At 35.0% G+C, this 15,486-nt stretch overlaps 1 long non-coding RNA gene across 2 annotated transcripts in view; it reads right to left on the bottom strand.

The window, feature by feature from the left end:
- Window positions 1–15,486, bottom strand: part of LOC139076328 (uncharacterized) — a 77,755-nt gene that overhangs the window by 42,819 nt on the left and 19,450 nt on the right. For both annotated transcript variants that reach the window (XR_011527789.1, XR_011527790.1), the window contains exon 2: window positions 24–150. This is a non-coding gene — a long non-coding RNA (uncharacterized lncRNA). The remainder of the gene's footprint in view (window positions 1–23; window positions 151–15,486) is intronic.

The following is a 15,486-nucleotide window of genomic DNA, read 5'->3' as shown; positions in this document are numbered from 1 at the left end:
CTACCAACCCCCTTGCACATTACCTGCTCCCAGGGTCATGAATTCCCTGACACTTCCAGACGGCTCTGCACATGGGTCACATGGTGACACAGGCTGTCATGGCCAGAGGAAGCTCTCAAGCCAACTTGCAGGTGCTTGCAGTAGGAGGCCCTAGAAAGTTAGGGAAAAGTGAGTACTGATGGCTATGGATAGGACACCAATAATATCTGCTGCACTCATTCAAATTACCACCTAATGAAATCTGTCCATAACTGGAGTATCCTTTCTATATTGTTAATTAAATTAGAATGAAATTATTGAATATTCTTTCTGGTCTATGGTCTTTTGGAAGACTCTCACATAGCAGAATAAGTTCACCCTAAGACATTTTCTGCCTGAGCTCATTATACCCCACATTCAATTTGGGATCAAGATGTCTCCAGGTCCATTTATCAACACCAACTGCTGTGACTTAGTAACATTATTCATTAAATGAACATATATTTGGCACCTTCTATATGAAAGTCATTCTGCTATTACTGAGGACATGAATGTAAGACAGAGTCCCAGCTTTCAAGCAGAGGAATAGCACTTATAAGCACATGATTTCCATTGAAGCATTGAAGATACAGATAAAAATTTGAGTCAACTATTGTTGGAGATAATTTCCTTAATTTCTCCTCTCCTTCTGGAAGGAAGATGTTCATCCTAATATATTGCTATTTCTTTTTTTTCTTTTTTCTTTTTTTTAATTGCAGTAACATTGGATCATAACATTATATAGTTCTCAGATGTACATCGTAACATAGTTCACATTCTGTGTAGATTACATCATGTTCACCACCCAAAAACTAATTATAGTCTATCACCACACACATGAGCCTAATCACCTCTTTTGTCCCCCTCTCCCCCCTTCCCCTATGGTAACCACCAGTCCAATTTCTGTTTCTATGTGTTTGTTTGTCGTTATTTTTATCTTCTACTTATGAGTGAGATCATATGGTATTTGACTTTCTCCCTCTGACTTATTTCACTTAGCATAATACCCTCAAGGTCCATCCATGTTGTCACAAATGGTCAGATTTCATCATTTCTTATGGCTGAGTAGTATTCCATTAGGTACATATACCACATCTTTTTTATCCATTAGTCCCTTGATGGGCAGCTAGACTGCTTCCAAATCTTGGCTATTGTGAATAATGTTGCAATGAATATAGGTGTATCTTTATGCATTTGTGTTTTCAAGTTCTTTGGATAAATACCCAGCAGTGGAATAGCTGGATCATATGGTAGATCTATTCTTAATTTTCTGAGGATACTCCACACTGCTTTCCATAGTGGCTGCACCACTTTGCACTCCTACAAGCAGTGTACGAGGGTTCCCTTGTCTCCACATCCTCTCCAACACTTATTGTTTCCTGTCTTGTTAATTATTTATGGACAGCTAATATTCGACAAGGGAGCCAAGAGCATACAATGGAGAAAGGAGAGTCTCTTCAATAAATGGTGTTGGGAAAACTGGACAGCCACATGCAAAAGAATGAAAGTAGACCATTCCCTTACACCATGCACAAAAATCAACTCAAAATGGATTAAAGACTTGAATGTAAGACCCGAAACCATGAAACTTCTAGAAGAAAACATAAGCAGTAATCTCTTTGACATCAGTCTTAGCAGCATATTTTCAAGTACCATGTCTAACTGGGCAAGGGAAACAAAAGAAAAAAATGAACAAATGGGACTACATCAAACTAAAAAGCTTCTGCACAGCTAAGGAAGCCATCAACAAAGTGAAAAGACAACCTAACAATTGGGAGAAGATATTTGTAAACCATATATCAGATAAGGGGTTAATATCCAAAATATACAAAGAACTCGTACATCTCAATAACAAAAAAACCAACAAACCAATTAAAAAAATGGGCAAAAGTTCTGAACAGAGATTTCTCCAAAGAAGATATACAGATGGTCAACAGGCATATAAAAAGATGTTCAACATCATTAACTATCAGGGAAATGCAAATCAAAACTACAATTAGATATCACCTCACTCCCATCAGAATGGCTATTGCTATTTCAAATGCCATTTTATAGGGAACTGGCAGCAGCAACATCAACTGATTCATTTGTCATAAGGAATGAAGCATTAAAATTGTTATTCTTGTGTTTTACAGGAAGTGTGCTTTTCAATAATTTTTAGGAGGAAATATTTTCAGTATGAACAAAGGGCTCGTAATTATTTCTTTATATCTTTGAGACATTATTCATCCAGAGTTACCGTATATAAGTAAAAATAGTCAATTTAGTAGAGAAAATAAGGACAGATTTAAAGAGGTTGAGGGACTCTTTTTTTTTAATAGATTCTTTTTGGAAAGATTCAATTTAAAGGAAAAAAAATGTGCCAATCTCCAGCTTACTTTTCCATCATTTTGGAAAAGAGAAGGTGATGTATGTTTGCTTTTGGGACCCCGGGAGAGAGGTATGTAAGGCCTGGTGATTGCATAGGGAATTGCTTTGCACCAGAAGAGATAGAGAAAATCAGTGAGACCTGAGGAGTAGGCATCCAACCATGTACTGACTTCTGGTGAGATCTAGGGGATAACGGCTTTGGCTATGAGCATGCCTTACCCTCCTAGTGATAGGCAGTTAGGATAGGCTTGTCTGAAAGCCAGACAAGACGGCAGAACTTGTGAGAGCTGGTCTGATACATGAGGGTTTGAGACTATGAAAACTCATACAGAAGAACCGAATGGGGTGTCCAGGTCCTAGAGGCTAACACAGTGTTTTTCATTATAGACTGGTTCACTCCACCAGCAGAAAAATCAAAGTGGAGGACAACTTTTGCTTTTGAATATACTGCCTCATTTTTTCCTCTCTCTCTCTCTTTTCTACCTAGGTAAGTCCTATGTTCAAAAATGTTACAACAATCAAATTCCAGTTCTGATAGGTAACAAATGCCATTTTCTGCCCACTTATTCCCCCATTGAATAGTTCCCTTTCACCCCACCAACTAAGAGCTTAGGAAAATAATGTAGTCAACTAAATAATGCTAATTTTAGATAAAGCAAACATTGAAACAAACCCACCAACATCTGGATTGAATGGATTTTATACTTTATTTATGTATTCTCTGATATTTCTCCATGGACCAGGAGAAGATGATCCCTTCACACTACCTGCATAATACTAGATATTTTCCAATGTTGACGAATGTCATAAAAGGAAATAAGAGACCGACTTGAGATTTAATGAGTGTTCTTTTCTTAAGTTTGAAATGTAATCAATTCAAATATTGATTTTTATTTATTAATCTGTTTCTCTATAAAGACTTTTCAAAAATAAAATATCTGCATATATTTTAAAAATCTGAACTATTTTAAAATCAGAAGAGAATAGGTTTTATGTCATCCTGCATTTTGTAAACGATTTTTTTTGATGTGTCACCATGGCAACATTGTGTTTTCTCATATAGAAACATTTCCTCTGAGCAAACAGATTATGCCAAATGCTTGGTTCCTAAGCAGTGTAAAAACTCTCACTACTGCCTTGGGATATTCTGATGGAATTTAGAAACAAATACTACTCATTAATTTCCTCCATTTTAGGAGAGGGAAAATTTAAAAGAGTATGGAATAAAATGAATTGTTGCTTTTAGAAAGTTTATAGCAGTTGTATAAACACATTTCTATATATGGAGTATATCTATATACATTTTAATTAAATACACCTTAAAATGTTGCAACATCTTAAAGAGCAAGTCAAGGTGAAAATCATGCAATTTCTCAAGTTTAAGTACAGAGGTATAGTAAATTATTTGCATACTTGCTTATACTTTTAATTGCAGTATTATAATCTACTATAGGCATTTTATTTAATTGAATGTTATACATGAAAACCAAAACAATGTTATGCAAAAACTATTTTTTAATCTTTCTGACCAAATAATTTTTAACGTGAAGTTAGTGTTAAGAAGGAGGAAAGGAATATATACCTTTAAGCCCTTGAAAACTCGAACACAGGAAAAATAATCTCATAGATAATAGGCTTCAATAGGTAGTTCAAACGAAGAATAAAATGGTTATAGTTTTTAGAAAGTATTTAAGACTGTGCCTTTTTTTTCAAGTACAAATGATCTTCCCTTTGCCAGCATTTGTATACATCAATAACTTATTCATGTATTCATTCATTCAACAAATCTTTTTGGATCATTTACTTTATGTCGGGCGCCATGCTATAAAAAAGAATAAGAGGTAAAAGTGAAGAATAAATCTCCCACCTTAATGGACCTTTGATTCAAATGATACATTGATAGGATAAATATCTTTAAATAAGAAGCAAATGGAAACTATTTGATATTTTAAAAATCCAATCTGTAATCTAAAATGAGCTTTCAACACATAGTATTTTCTCTGTCCCTGTCTCTGTTTCTCTCTTTCTCTCTCTCTGCCTCTATCTCTCAGATCCATTATAAAATTCTTAGAAAAGGCTTTGGAGTCACTGTGGACTTAGGTTAAAGTGCCAGATCTGCCACTTAGTACTCAAGTGACCTTGGGCAGTAAATAAATTTCCAAAATGTATTTTCCAGAGTGTATGTTCTAAAAATGACTATAACATTCTCTGTCATGCTATAAACTCTTCCACAATATGAACTGGCTGCTCCTCATCAACATGTGGAGGCTAATTCTCCTCCCCTTGAAACCTGGGCTGGCTTGGTGACTCACTTGTGTCCAAGACAATGTGATGGAAGTGATGCAGCTTTGACTGGTTGTCTTAGAATGGTCACTCTGGGGAAATCCAACTGCCCTGTAAGAAATCCAAGTACCCTGAGACTACCATAATGGAGAGATCTGTTTAGGAACATTGGTTGACAAGCCCAACTGAGCTCAGTCTTTCATCAGCGGAAATGTGAATGGAGTTGTCCTGGACTCTCCAAACCAATCTGTCCACCAGCGAAGCACCAATAAGTGACTGCATTCAACAGAGCCAAGAGCAAAAATATCACCCAGCCCTGTCCTGTCCAAATTCCTGTTCCACACAATCCGTGAGATATAATAAAGTGGTTTTATTTTATGTTATTAAGTTTTGGGGTAATATAACAGCAATTACAATTGGAACACTATCATTATTACACTTGCACAGTACTTACTGCAATATACCTAGAAAATAAATTTTCTAGGATGAAAAAACTTTAAAGCAGAAAGCATTTAGGTAATTCCTTTGAGGGATATAGCCCATTCACTGGAAGAATAGCAGATTAACACTAATACCTAGACAATAATACTTCACATCTTTTGTCACATAGACATTTCTGTGAAATAAGAGAAGAATGTATATTACATCTTATCTGGGGAATAAGTTTCATATTTTCCGCTGGCTCAGTAAAATATTTCAAAATATTTGTCCAGTTCCTGACATATATATTTTCCCGGTGAGAGTTTCTTATATATAGACAAAAATCACGATGTTTCTTTATTTTTCCTTCAAAATCATTGCTCTTGACAACTTAAAGTCCTCTATTCTTCTCATAATGAGAGGAAGCATTACTTTGCTTCACTGCTCTGAGCCACGCAGCTGCTAGAATAGAATGGGAAACATAAGGCCAATCTTATAACGTATTCTCTATGCTAGAAAGAGATTTCAGTAATTGTTTCCCTTGCGGATGCAGTACTTTCCAAAGTACTTATAAAGAATTTTCACTCTACTGAGTATTGTTTGTGAGAAAAAAGATAATATATTCAGTATGAATTTGAACTTTTAACACTTGCCTTTTAGACACTTACACAATTTCCTTATTTGCTTTTAGTTTTTGTTTATACTCTACGCTTACAATTAAATAAAGATCAATATATATATTAAAAAAGAATAAAATACAAATTAAAAGAAAATGTTAAAATTTTCATATGTTCCTTTGCACTTATACTAAATTCTTGTTTACATCAATATAAATTTTAGGTAACTTAAATATTCTTGGGATGATGATCTGGATTGGGAATTACAAACAGAAAATCTTCATCTCAAATTCTTAACATTGTTATTCACTCTTTTGGGCTACTCTTCCTGCTGACATATGCAGAAATTACATTTCTACTGCACCAGGGTTATGTTTATTCCCACTCCCAAAATCTGCCCTCACTTTTGGTCCTTCTTCAAATCAGGAGGTATGACTGAGTTTCGACACCAACATCTCCTGCTTAATTACAATGCTACACTGCTTTTTTCTAGAAGAAGGTTATAAGTTGATCACTAACAATTTCCTTTAATTTTATTTCATCCATAACATATCTACCAATTATTTGTTGAGATTGAAAGTAGCCAGAGGCCCATTTCCCTGGTTTCATGAATGATGCACTTATTTACCCATTCTTTGTTCTTCTTGAAAAATTTTCATCTATCTCTGCTTGGAAATAGAAGTTTTCCAATCAGGAATATTTAGGGTCTCCTCATAAAGGAGTTTAAAATGAAGGAGACCTTAGATTCTCGATAAGGGTTTCCCATTAAATGATTCTGTCTTTCATGTGATTTTCCAGTTAAGCTAAATTAAGCAGAGTTCCAATGTTTTATACAATAATATTAAAAGTTGTTATTGGTCATAAAAATTTTAAGAAAGCATACATAAAGCATATATAAACAATGTTATTACTTAAATGACTGTGATTAAAAACAATATCCTCATTATGACTACATCGTTATCTCAATTCCCTCCATTAACTAGGTAAAATGTTATTATCTAATGCTTTGAAAGGATTAGTGGGCAGAATCTTTTATTTTTTATTCTTTTTGAAAGCTTCAAATTAAATAGCACAAAGAATGTATTCTGAGTAACTTAAAAGGAAAAGATATGCTGATGCAAACAGCATGAAGACTCAGCATGAGCTCCTAGTGAACAGCAGCTTGTCAGCAATTGAAGGCAGTGTTCAACGTTGATTGGGTTATTTATAGATCCTAAAGTCCATTTATATTCTACGAAAAGTACAAGTGTAGAGAGGAAGAATTCCTAAGGTGCCTTTAAGGACCAAGCAAAAGGAAATTGTAAGCTTGTGATTCATCCATGTGGATATAATTGGTGAGGGAAAGGATGAGCTGGATGACAAAATAAACAGAAGTGTCAGAGTGGTGTTGAGAAATGACCCTGCAGACAATGGGCTGACAGAGTAGGGGGTGTTAGTAGTGACAGAGCTTCTGCTCTTCCAAAGGTCCATACGCTTAGCCAAGTCCAAAATGAGAGTATATTGGGCAAGTCAGAGTTCTTCATTGTGGGTTTCTATTGTCAAGGCTATTCTTTTAAACTAAATAATCCCACTTCAAAAAGCATCCTTCTATGTTTTCACTTGGGAATAAGAGACTAAAGAAAATCGGTTCAGGAATTCCACTTGTTATAAGTCTTATACCTGGTTTAGAGTACGGTACTGCTAGTATTTACTGACTTGAGTCAACAACCACTAAAATGTCAAGAACTAAAGGGAAAAAAGTAAATCCAGTTAGATAAAGTGGAAATAAACTGGCCTCTTAATGAATTATATAAATGATCTAAAATTGGATTGGAAATATAAGGAGTCAAAAACTCACTGAGAAACAACCAAATACTAGAAAGATTGCTTTCTTTGTGTGCTTGTGCTTTGTGTGGGCATGGCTAGGGCAGCCAAACTTTGGGCTACAAAATTAGAAATATATCTTTTACTGGTTCTCTAATTAACTAAAGTAAAAGGCTTCTCAAAGAATCTATCAGATATGTCTAATGTATTGACTTCTTTCTTCACAGGTTTTCATCTAAATTACAGCTGGAAAGATGAATGTTCCCTCTTTTTAGATATTATAAGGCAATAGATTTTATAATATTTCCTTCTGGTATTTTATCAGGACCAAAGACTGAGTATCATTTGAAATATTTTTGTTTAATGATATAGTTATAATTAAAAAAAATATATATATATATTTTTTCCTGAGGAAGATTAGCTCTGAGCTAATATCTGTGCCAATCTTTCTCTAATTTATATGTGGGTCACCACCACAGTGTGGCTGACAAGTGGTGTTGGTCCATGCTTGGGATCTGAACCCACAAACCTGGGCAGCCAAAGTGGAATGTGCTGAACTTAAGCACTACACCACGGGGCCAACTCCTGATTTAAAATATTTTTAGGGAAGGATTTGCAATCTGATTGAATTTCCTAATATGATGACTAGTTGTATGTTTCAACTTAACTTGGCTAAGGGATGCCCAGATAGCTGGTAAAACATTATCTCTGGGTGTGTCTGTGAGGGTGTCTCAGGAAGAGATTAGAATTTGAATCAGTAAAGTAAATAAAAAGATTCGCTGTCACAAATGTGAGTGCACAACATCCAATCCATTGAGGGCTCAAATAGGACAAAAAGACAGAGGAAGGGCTACCTCTCTCTCTGAGCTGGGGCATCCATCTTCTCCTGCCCTTAGAAGACCTTTTGACTCCTGGGCTTATACAAGTGACCCTCCTGGTTCTCAGGCCTTTGGACTTGTACTGAATTAAACCACTGGCTCCTGGTTCTCCCATTTGCAGATGGCATATTGTGGTGTATCTCAGCCTCCATAATCATGTGAGCCAATTCCCCTAATACATCTTATATATGAACGTAAGTATGTATGTATCTATCTATATGCAATTGGTTCTGTTTCTCTGGAGAACCTTGATTAACACAACCAACATTTTGTAACTTTTCCTCTGAACTGAAATATGTGTACCAATGGATACAATAACTGTTAATGACTTCTGGTTATTGAGATGAGAGAAAAGACTTTCTTTAGAAATAATTTTCAACTCGCCAAAGCTGTAAGGAGTATAAAATAAAGTTTAGGTGGCTACCATGATAAAACTAGTTTAGATGCTAAATGAAGAGAGAAAAAATTGTCAGTGGAAAGTGAATGAAGAGTATCCAAAAGTGTCATCTGCTGGAGAGAAAGCAAATACTTCGGTTTCCAAGAATCCTAGATTCAGGAAAGAGGAAAGATCATATCATCTCTGCTTTTAATATTTCTTGGAAGATTGCCTAAAAATTAGGTGGAAAAAAGACAGATCTAAAAGTTGTAGCCCTTTGGCCATCATATTTTTGGAATATATTTATAGTAAGTTAGAACATAAACTTGAAAATTGAATCATTCAATTTTTCAAATCAAAAATTATTGAAACGCTGAGTAAAGGATTGTTGGTGGGTATATTGTATTGATAAATTCAGAGAAATTTTCTATTTCTATTGCTTCTCATAGGGTTCAGGATCTTGGCTTTGCCTGAGAGAAATAGCTGATAATAAAAGTATCATTTCAGTGCTTTTGGTCGTCTTTATAACTGTATCTGACTAATGACAGAAAATCATTTTTATTGTCAAGATTACTAAGAATTAGTTGGTCTAAAAGGAGATAACTTTGTAAGAGTTATAAAACAACAAAATAACCTAAGTAAGAAATAAATAACCCGCTTGTTTATTATATGAGATCTAAAAATTGGAGTAAACCCATGAATGGTATAATTTACACCCTTATAACCGGCCAATTCTTTTGGTCACACTGATTAATTTTTTAAAAAGTGAAACATGTTAGCAAGCTTGATGATATATAATCCTTTACAATAAATGGTAATTCCAATTTTTTCCAAAAGAATAACTGAGGATTTCACCAAAATAATCTTTGAAAATGCTCATTAATTTGCTGCATCTTGTCATTTAAAAATGTAACAGAATGTTTGGTTGCTACATGTCCCAAATAAAACACCTTACTATTAATCATTCTAGTTTATTAAAATGACATTTTACAATTCTAGGAACAAGAAATAGACATACATTTCCCTATGCATTCCACCAAGTACAATTAAAAACTCTGCACGTTATATGCAAAACAAGCATAAGAATACTCTGAAGGATAAAGAGAAGAAGGCAGACCAGCCAGGGCACTTGGGATGTGAGAAGTCACACACTGGTGAATTCTCTGGACTTTCTTTTTGTCTCAGATATCCCAGACTTGTCGCTGAAGAAGTCAGTAACCTGGAAATAAATAGGGTACAAATAAAAAGAACTCCAGTAAACTCCTGAACTCTGTAGAGCAAGGACTAGGAAAGGGACGAGCTAGCAAGACACAACACTTTTAGACAACAGCTCTACTCCAGGCAGAGAACACAGGTGAAACTGTGCCCCCACCCATGCCAGCAAAGGCCAAGTGAGGAGACTAGATTTGCACCCTCACCAGGCTATAAAGTGGTGCTCCAAAACCTCTTCTTGGGTAGTGTTAGAGAAGGTCTAGTAGGGAGCCAAAATTTTTGTCTTCACTGGCAAGTAATGAGGTCCCATCCTCGCACAGACAGTGATGACGGCATGGAAAGTCTGGGCTGCCTCTTCCACTTGCCTGTAAAGTGGCAATCCCTTCCTGATAAGGGGATGTCAGGGTAGACCTAGTGGAGAGTCAGGACTATCACCGAGCAGCAGGTAACAAGGCTGCTCCCACTGCAGTGTTCCAGATTATGCAGGAACCTGTAAATGTCACTCCCACTCTGAAGTAATGAGGAGCCCTCCCGCTTGGTGTCAATGGAAGCTAAGCAGGCAAACTGGATTTTTACCTCTATCCTCTTATCCCGTGGGAATGGTCTCAGACAAAGCTAGCTATATCAGAAGGTCTAAATAAGATCCAGAGTATTATAACAAAATTTATTTTAAAAGTCTGTTTCAATCAAAAGTCACTTATGATTGAGATCTCAAACTAAATGATAAAAGACAACAGATTCCAACACAGAGATATTAGAATTATCTGACAAAGAATTTAAAGAAATCATGATAAAGTTGCTTCTATGAGCAATTACAAACATGCTTGAAACAAGTGAAAAAAATAGAGAGCCTCAGCAAAGAAGTAGAAACTGTCAGCAAAGAAAGAGAAGATATAAAGAAGAATCAAATATAAATTTTATATGAAAAATACAATAAGTACAATTTAAAAAAAAAAAAAACACACCTCTCAGTGGATCAGCTCAACCTAGATTGGCAAGATAGAAAGGATCAGTCAGCTGGAAGGTAGAACAATAGAAATAGCTCAATCTAAACAATAGAGAGAAAAGAAACTAAAAACAGAACTGAAACTCTGGGACTACAGCAAAAGATGTGATATTCATGTCATCATAGCCCAGAAGGAAAAGAGAAAGAGGGTAGGGCTGAAAAGTTCTCGAAGAAAAATGTTCCCAAATTTGGCAACAGACATAAACCTCTGGATTCAAGAGGCTGAGTAAAACCCAAACAGGATAAACCCAAAGAAACCTATGCCAAAATATATCATAATTAAATTCCATAAAATTGAAAACAAATGAAAATCTTGAAAGCAGCTAGAGAAAAATGACATCTTATGTATAAAAGAAAAAAAATTCGAACGACAATAAATTCCTCATTGGAAACCTAGGAGGCCAGAAGGAAGTGGCACAATATTTTTCAAGTGCTGAAAAGGAAATGTCAACCCAGAATCCTATACCTAGTGAAAACATCCTTGAGAAATGAAAGAGAAATCAAAATATTCTGAAATAAAGGAAAACTAAGAGAACTTGTTGCCAACAGAACTTCTCTAAAAGAATTACAAATGGAAGTTCTCTAAACAAAGAAGAAATTATAAAGGAAGAAAACTTGGAATATCAGGAAGGAAGGAAGAATACGATAAGCAAAAACATGAATACAAAAGATTTTCCTTCTCCTCTTGAGTTCTAAATTGTCTGATAGTTGAAGCAAAAATTATAATACTGCCTGTGTGGTTCTAAATGTTGTAGAGGAAATATTAAAGAAAATTATAAACAAGGGTAGGCAAAGGGACATAGGGGTAGGCAAGGTTTCTATACTTCACTCAGACTGGTAAAAATACGACTGTAGACTGTGATAAATTATACATATAATATAACACCTAGTGCAAACACAAAGAGATACACTCAAAAACACTATGGATAAATCAAAATGGAATTCTAGAAAACTGTTCAAGTAACCCTGAGGAAAGTAGGAAAAAGAAAGAAATGAAATAGAAAACAAAAAGAAAATGGCAGACTTAAGCCTGACATATCAATAATTATATCAAATTAAGTGGTCTATATACACCAATAAAAGACAGAGATTTCAGAGCGGGTTAAAAAGCATGACCCAAGTACATGCTGTCTATAAGAAAATAACTTCAACTATAACAGTATAGTTGGCCCTCCTATCTACCGGGTTCTGCATCCATGGCTTCCACCAACTTTGGATCGTATATTATGTTTAATATATGAAGTTGGTTGAATCTACAAATGCAGAACCACAAATACAGAGGGCTGACTAAGGGACTTGAGCATCCGTGCCTTTTGGTATCCATGGGGGATCCTGGAAGCAATCCAGGGATACTGAGGGAGAGCTGTACAGATAGGTTGAAAGCAAAAGGATGGAAAAAGACATACCATGAAAATTTCAATCAAAGAAGGAATGACTATTAATATCAGATAAATTAGACTTCAGAGGAAAGAAAATTACCAGAGACAGAGAAGGATATTATGTAATGATAAAAGGGTCTGTCCACCAGAAAGATGTAGCAATCCTAAATCTGTACGCACCTAACAAGAAACTGCAAAAAACAGTGGAATTGAAAGGAGAAATAAAAAAATCCACAATTATAGGTGGGGACTGAAATACCCCTCTCTCAGTAACTGATAGGACAACTGGACAAAAATTCTGTAGAAATATAGAAGAACTCAACAACACCATCAACCCACCAGGGTTTAATTGACATCTTATAGAATACTTCATTCAACAATAGAATACAAATTTTTTTCACATGCTCGTGGAGCATTCAACAAGATAAATTATCTCCTGGGCCATAAAACAAATGTCAATAAATTTAAAATATTTGCAATCATAGAATATGTTTTTTGACCACAGTGGGATCAAACTAGAAGTCAAGAACAGAAAGATACCAGGAAAATATCTGGAAATATATATTATGTCTGGAAAGTTACTGGAAAATAAACAAAACACTTCTACATAATCCCTGGGTCAAAAGGAATTCCCAAGGAAATAAAAAATACATTGAACTGGATGAAAATACCACATATAAAAATTGAGGGGAAACAGCTAAAGTGCTGAAAGGGAAGTTTATAGCAGTAAGCACTTATATTAGAAGAGAGGAAAGCCTCAAATCAAGAAGCTAACCTTGCACCTCAAGAATCCATAAAAAGAAGAGCAAAATAAATCCAAAGCAAGCAGAAAGAAGAAAATAATACATGAAAGAACAAAAGCCAATGAAATCCAAAACAGTACTACAATAGGGGTAATTAATAAATTGAGCACTGTAACTATTAAGGATTTCATAATTTAAAAACCCAAAAAGGAAATATCCTGGAACTGATGCTTTCACTGGAAATTTCCACCAAATGTTTATAGAAGAATTAAGACCAGTTCTACACAATCTCAGAAAATAGAAGAGGATGGAATACCTTCCAGATCATTTTATGAAACTAGTATTCTCCTGATACAAAAAGCAGGCAAAGACAGTACCTATGAAAATCCCCCAAACAAACAAAAATACAGATCATGAATATAGGCAAAAAATTTCTTAGCAAAAAGATTTAAGTGACTTATAAAAAGAACTATGTATCAAGACCAAGTGGAGTTTATTCCAGGGATGCAAATCTGGCTCAATATTAGAAAATCAATCAATGCAATCCACCATATTAGCTGGCTAAAGAATAAAAGTCATATGATTCTATCAGCCAATGTAGAAAAAGCATCTGACAAAATTCAACACCTATTCATGATAAAAATTCTCAGAAAAATAGCAATAGCAGAGAGCTTTCTCATCTTGGTAAAGAACATATATGAAAACCTATGGAGAAAATAATGTTTAATGGGAAATACTGAATGCTTTCTCCCTAAAGTTGGGAACAAGGCAAGGATTTCTGTTCTCACCACTCTGATTCAACATAGAACTCAAAATCTAGGTCTAGGCAAAGAATTCTTAGACTCGACACTGAAAGCCTGGCTGTAAAAAACCTATATTTCCTTCAGTGTGTGAATAACCATACATTAACAAAGTGTGGTACACCTACCATGAGTTCTACTTAGCAATAAAAGGAATAGACTACTGATCAACCCAATAACTCGGATAAATCTCCAGAGAATTATGCAGGATTAAAAAAAACAATTACAGAAGATTATATACTGTATGATTCCACTGATATAACATTCTTGAAATCACAAAATTATAGAAATAGAGAAGAGATTAGTGGTTACTATGGATTAAGGAGGAGATGGAGGCAGGATGGAAGTGGGTGTGGGCATACAATGGCAACATGAAGAATCTCTGTGGCGATGGAAGTGTTCTGTATCTTGGCTGTATCAATGTCAGTATCCTGGTTGTGATATTTAATTACAGTTTTGCAAGATAAGATCATTGGGAGGTAGTGGGCAAAAGGTACATGAGATTGTTCCATAATATTTTCCTACAACTGCATATAAATCTACAGTTTTTTAATTTAATGGAAAAAAATGACATATTCCCTGCTCAATGAAATTTTTCTGTGTCCTACAGTTTTTCTAATTATTGTTGTTATTTTACTCTATTCTTGCTAGATAGACATGCATTGAGAAGCATAAATAAACTTTTCTTCACAGACAATACATGGCAAACATTTGAAAAACTACTAAATAAATTTAGTAATACTAGAATCTCAAGCTATATAACTGTGAAATATGCAAGGAGGAAATTATACGATATTTGACATTTTTCTTTAAAAAACATCAGTAAAAAAGAAGAGAATAAAAAAATTAAAATACAGTAAAATCTTGATAATTATAAAATCTGAAGTATGAGTATATGGAGGTTACTCATACAATTCTTTCTGCTTCTGAGAATGTATGAGGATTTTCACCAAAAAATGGTAAATAGCAAAATATGGAGGATTCAGCTCAATTCAAATTCCTGGGAATTATGCAACTATGCATCTGTGTATAAGTTATGATGCTTAATGTCAAAGTCTTTTTTTATGCTAAATGTCTCAAACCATATTTGGATGTTGGATGGGCATGGTGATCGTAACAATCATTGTTTATATTTTTGGAATTTAAGAATGAGGGAAGAGATATAGAACACAAGATACATGCTTCTCTCTTTTATGTGTTCAGCTTCTGGAATTGAAAGGGTGATAAATAAAAGTTTAAGTGGGTAGATACTAAGACTCATGTTTTAATTACTATTACGTTTTGATAGCGTATTAATAACTTATTAAAATCATATCCTTTTTTTCTTTTGGTGAGGAAGGTTGGCCCTGAGGAAACATGTGTTGCCCATCTTCCTCTTTTTTTCACTTGAGGAAGATTGTCCCTGAGCTAACATCTGTGCCAATCTTCCTCTATTTTTTGTATGTGGGATGCCACCACAGAATGGCTTGATGAGTGGTATGTAGGTCTGCATCTGGAGTCTGAACTTGTGAACCCTGGGCCAGCAAAATGGAGCGTGCGAACTTAACCACTATGCCATCGGGCCAGTCCCTAAAATCATCT

The sequence above is a fragment of the Equus przewalskii genome, chromosome 16 (assembly GCF_037783145.1).
Source record: "Equus przewalskii isolate Varuska chromosome 16, EquPr2, whole genome shotgun sequence".
NCBI lineage: Eukaryota > Metazoa > Chordata > Mammalia > Perissodactyla > Equidae > Equus > Equus przewalskii.
Note: the sequence above shows the minus strand (reverse complement) of the source record. Positions and strands in the feature narration are given on the sequence as shown.